Source organism: Schistocerca americana, chromosome 3 (assembly GCF_021461395.2).
Source record: "Schistocerca americana isolate TAMUIC-IGC-003095 chromosome 3, iqSchAmer2.1, whole genome shotgun sequence".
NCBI classification, from domain to species: Eukaryota; Metazoa; Arthropoda; class Insecta; order Orthoptera; family Acrididae; genus Schistocerca; species Schistocerca americana.
Genome location: NC_060121.1, coordinates 375,372,811 through 375,378,877, shown reverse-complemented (window position 1 = coordinate 375,378,877; position 6,067 = coordinate 375,372,811).

Below are 6,067 nucleotides of genomic sequence, written 5' to 3'. Positions count from 1 at the left end.
CCATGCATAGCTAGTGCATGTGCAGCTGCAAGGACTCCAGGCATCAGCATTCTTCTGGTTGCTCAAGTCACAGTTGACCTCTGGCTACATGCTTGCTCAGTAGTCCTCCACATGCTGCCCTCACCATGTGCCAAATGGGTTATGGTCGCTGTGAAGCAGCATTGCAAGTGCTGCAGTTCAAACTTGAATAAAATGTTTGTCTATTGATGCTGTTTTCTTGTGTTATCAATGGCCAACACCCTGACAATGATCCACCACCGCTACCCCCAACCGTACCACCACAGAGGCCATCTACCCCTGACCTCTACAGTTGTTGTAAGGGTCACCACATGCAGTATCACATCACAGCTGCAGCTCACACTGTCAGCATGGTGGAATGAGTGAAGGTACTGTTCTGTTTCTCCTGTTTTTGTGTGCAAATGATCTGGGCTCCGGGTGGGACTGTCACTGGAATTTAAAGTTAGCATTTGCGAAGCAATTAGAAACAGGTGACTAGTCAGAATTTCATGACAATGTCAGGGAGTACTCCGCAGTGTCATCAGGTATTCGCAACACAACTTACTAGGACACAGTGCGTCATGTGCTGAGTTTGTATCAGTAGAGTATTTTATGTGTCACTGTTAGGGCCATACTGCTAGGAAGAGTACAGAGGCAAATTGATTAATGATGAAGCTTCAGGTGTGAGTTAGTATGCTATGGTTATGAGTGTGTAAACTACTGTTTTGTAGTACTGTTTTTTTGTATACATGGTCGTGTATTTTCATTAAAGGCACAACAACAGCAGAGTCCAGGACATAGGTTGTTACTGAGCTAGAGCTGATTACGTTGTGAGTTAACGATATAGTGCAGATGTCCACAGATAATGCAAAGCTGCAAAGGGAACTGGTAGCTAGAAAGGAAAAGGAGGTATTAACTAAGCCAGCTAATCCTCCAATACATTCGGGTGCCATTAATTTGGTTACTCCTTTTTCTGGCAGGTCAACTGAGGCTGTAATGTTTTTCTTGGACATTCAAGAAGCTGCATCAAAGATTGGGATTGGATGAATAGTCAGCTATTCCAATTGGCAAAGATGAGTTCGAAAGGAGAAGCGAAAGCCTTTGAGAGATGCATGGAAGGCATAAAAAAATTCACAGACATTTGAGGAGTTGAAGCAGGGCCTCCAACAAGCTATAATACTAGAACATTAAAAGATTTTTCCCTGGGCAGTTAAGTGGAATACGGAATGGGGCAGTGGAAAGTTTTACTGATAGAATATGGGAAGTAAATTTGCAGACTTACGAGCTGTGGTAAAGTGATGAAGCAGAGCATAAGGCACTAGACGCTGTCCTGAGGGGCCTGCCACCCGACAAGTCTACGAGCGTTCAGACAGGTTCACTGAAAGACCTATATGCAACCGTCAGGGTGGCTAAGGAGTTAGAGAAAAGTGGTATAGTGACAAGCATACATGATAGGCAAGTTGTGTTTTACAATGAAATAAACTGTTAAGGGTGTGGACGATCAGAGCATACGAAGACACAATGTCATCAGCCTCAATGTGAAAAACGGGGTGAGGATGGACACTGGTGACAGGACTGTACAAGCAACAGACAGAGGAGACAAGGGCTAAGCGGACAAGCGTTAAACACAATTGGGAATGTCAAGTCTGCCAGGTGGTGTTCTCACTAAATTTTGAAGCCACAGAAACATACGCAGAGGCAGAGTGTGATGGAAGGGGAACTGTGAGAGGCAAGAAATAAAAATTTCTGTTGGATACTAGGTTGGTTGGTTGGTTTGTGGGATTGAAGGGACGAGACTACTAAGGCCATCGGTCCCTTTTTCCATGAACTTGAAACACCCACAAGGAAAAAAACCAACAATAGAGATGACAAGCTATGACACAGGACAAGAAAGACACAGACAGACCAGACAAAAGGAATGAAAATCACACCGAGTCTGACAGTGGTTGGCTGACCATAGAAACAAAAAAAGAAAAAGCCAACCACCAAGAAATGCACTAAAAACCCCAGTCTAAAATTGTAGGCTAAGGGCCAGACTCAACACAAAAAACTCAAAACTAAATCTACCATCGCAACGTCATCTGATAAAATTGCAGGAAGCATATCAGGCAGCGCAAACGTCTGCCTGAGGGGAGTTAAAAGCAGACAGTCCAACAAGATGTGGACCACAGTCAAAGCTGATCCACAGCAACATAAAGGTGGGTCCTCGCAACGCAATAAATAGCTGTGCGTCATCCAGGTGTAACCAATGTGCAGCCGGCAGAGCACAACAGAGTCCTTGCGAGAGACCCACAAGGAGGAGCGCCACACACCGGTAGCCTTGTAACCTCCCCCTCACTTATCGACCTTAATGACAGTGAAAAATTAAACCGTGTGTACCTAATGGAAATTTGGGAAAAGCAATCGTCACCGAAGTTAATCTGTCGGTAAAGAGAGAGGAAAGGGTTACATCTAAATGAAAGGAAAAATACAAATGAAACTGGTGGAAATTAATTTTGAAAAGGGGTAAAGTTAATGAAGAAAGTAAATGTGCGGCCGTCACGTTAACAATTAACTAGCGGTAATTAGGTATTTCAGATTTGGGGGAAATTATGGTCGCCAGTCCTAAGGACAATTACTATAGTAACTGAAAAAGAATGGTAATTACACATATAATTAGCACTAGAAGCATGGCAACTGAAGGTTGACACGTGTAGTGTGAAAACTGAAAGTTTGTCAGAAGTAATAAATTTCGCTACACTCTGACTTAATTTAGCAAAAGAATTAACAAAACCGGAAAATCGAAAGTTAATTTAGTGACTGAAGTTAATAGTGAGCTTTCTTTCTGAAGCACATCGAAATTCAGTAAAATACGGTTAGTCTTGGACTACCTCAACAATCATTTCAAAAGCTACTTGAATCTACGCAATTTAGAAATAAGAGATTTAACTTTGAACTTGAATTAAATGATTCTGAACAATTAACAATAGTAAAATTTAATACGTACCAAGCTGAGCTGCAGTCACAGGTAAGCTAAAATATGGTAACAAAACTAGCACTCTTAATTTGTGCTTGTGTAATGTAAGTATTGTAGCCAGCTATGAATACTTTAACTGAACTTTGAAATTAAAGTACTGAAATGGAATTTTGCTGGCGTTTGAATTTCAACGACACTCGGGTTGATTTTGGAAAAGGAAGGGACCCTGCTTGGTAATGCAATTGGGACAATGAGCAACAAAAGTTCATGCTAAGTTGCTGTAATTTTGCGAGGCAAATGGAACAGTTTGAAAAGCTGAGGTCTGCCATACAGTTCTGAAACTTTACGTGCTTTTAGTCTTCCTTGTTGGTTGATTGAAGGTTTGAAGCCGTCGATCGAGGAGGTGGCGACAGTCACTCATTGTCGGCCGTCGCTGTTGCAGAAGCTGGATGTTGGCGCGCCTTCTTCTCAACACGGTCACCAGACGAAACGGGCTCTTGATGTGCGCCAGCTAATGCTTCCCGTCCACGACACCATGTCAGAAACTATTATCGCAAGTCGAGCGCAATTACATGCTGCCAAACCCCGAAAGCGCAGCAACTCGCGGGAGCTACACACAACACACCTGCTCCACTCGCTACTCCAGCCAGACTCCCTCTCTTGCTCTGCCCGCGCTCCACGCGGCAGAGTTAACACTACCAAAGATCCTACACACTTTGATTCTTCACACGACCTATCGATGTAATCGTTCGATAGCAGTTTTCCCCTAGGCAAGACCCAGCGTAAAAATACAAATAATCTTTACACAACAAACCAATTATACATCGACATAAATGCATAAATATATATATACAAATAGTAAAACAATTACAATATGTAAAGACACAGAAATATCATATATTCAGGTAGCAAAACTAAGGAAAACAAATTATAGTACAATAGATGGAAATAGGAGGATATGCATTTCCGGCGTTACAGCCTTCTTGATGGTCTGAAGTTTGTTAGGTGAAGGAAGAGTGTGCTATTCTTCACCCCAGCTGCGAAGTATCTTCTGCTGCAAAACTGACCTGAGGTCACTCTCCGAAAGGCCAATCTCCAAGGCTGGTGCACCGACAGCCTGTTTGTCCAAAATGTCAACACGTTCACTTTTCTGGATGCCTACATGACCCGGGGTCCACACAAAGACCACAGAGCAGCCACAACAGGCAAGAGTATGGAGGGACCCCTGGATAGCCATCACCAGACGAGAGCGTGGGAAACACTGGCCGATAGCTCGTAAACTGCTCAGGGAGTCACTACAAATAATGAAGGACTCACCTGAGCTGGAGCGGATATACTCTATGACAAAAGAGATGGCGACCAGCTCGGCAGTGAAAACACTGCAGCCAGCTGGCAATGAGTGTTGTTCATAATGATCCTCTAGAGTAAGAGCTTAACCGACACGACCAGCAACCATCAAACCGTCAGTATAGACAACGTCAGAGCCTTGAAACATGGCAAGGATTGAAAGAAAGGAGTGGCGGAGGGCCTCAGGAGGGACTGAGTCCTTCAGGCCCTGTGCCAAATCGAGCCGAATGCACAGGCAGGGCACACACCATGGGTGTATACGCAGAGGGGCCCAGAAAAGAGGAGGAAGAGGGAAAACCTCAAGCCCAGAGAGAAGAGCTCTGATGCAAACCGCAATCGTACACCCTGACCAGCGCCGCCGTTCCGGAAGATAGACGACTGACTGAAGGAACAGGAGATGATAACTGGGATGCCCAGGCAAACAACAAACCTGTGTAGCATAAGCGGCCAGTAACCGTTGGCGCCAAAACCGCAATGGAGGGACACGTGCCTCCACAAGTATGCTTGTCCGGAAAGCTCCAGTGGCGAGTCGGATCCTGCTGTGAAGGATGGGGTCCAACAATCACAATGCGGAAGGGGATGCTGAACCGTAAGCCAGGCTTCCATAATCTAGACGGGACTGAATTAACGCCTGGTACAGCTGTAGAAGGGTAGACCGATCGGCACCCCAGCTGGTGTGAGTCAAGCAATGAAGAACGTTTAGATGCCGCCAGCACGTTTGTTTAAGCTGCCAAATATGAGGCAGCCAAGCCAACCAGGTATCAAAAACCAATCCCAAAAACCACAGCAAGAAGTTCGCCATCAATATAAAGCCATGGCTCAGGATGAACAGTGCGTCGTCGGCAGAAATGCATAATGCAGGTCTCGGCAGCTGAAAACTGGAAGCCATGGGCTGCAGCCCAAGACTGTGCCTTTCGGATAGCGCCCTGCAGCTGCTGTTCAGCAGCTGCAATGAGTGTGGAGCCTTAGTATAGGCAGAAGTCGTCAGCATACAAGGAAGCTGAGACAGACGTTCCCACTGCCACAGCGAGCCCATTAATGGCAATCAAAAAGAGGCAGACACGTAAGACAGAGCCTTGCGGTACCCCATTCTCCTGAATTCGGGAGGAACTATGGGATGCCACAACTTGCACACGGAAAGACCGAAGCAACAGAAAATTTTGTATGAAAATCAGGAGCGGGCCCCAAAGACCCCAACCATGAAGCGCAGAGAGGATGTGATGTCACCATGTCGTATCGTATGCCTATCGCATATCAAAAAAGACGGCGACCAGATGCCGACGGCGGACAAAGGCCATACGGATGGCTGACTCCAGGCACACCAGATTATTGGCGGCAGAGCGGCCCTTACAGAACCCACCCTGAGACCAACCCAGAATGCCCTGAGACTCAAGTAGCCAACTCAACCTCCGGCTCATCATGCTGGAGTGCCTGCCTGCGATCTTTTATCACCTCAGTGATCTCAGGCGACGACCAAGGCACAGTCCTCCACCGAGGGGACCCAGAAGAACAGGGAATGGCAGATTCTGTGGCAGTAATGATGGCGGTGGTGACTGAGTGGACCACCGCATCAATGGCGTCATTGAAAAGAGGCTCAATAGTGGCAATGGAGGTGAACGAGTCCCACTCAGCCTTACTCATAGTCCATCAGCAGGAGCCCCCAGAAGAGTGACGCTGTGGCAGTGACAGAATGATCGGAAAGTGGTCACTACCGCACAAGTCGTCATGCACATTCCATTGGACAGATTGTAATAGGCTAGGGCTGCA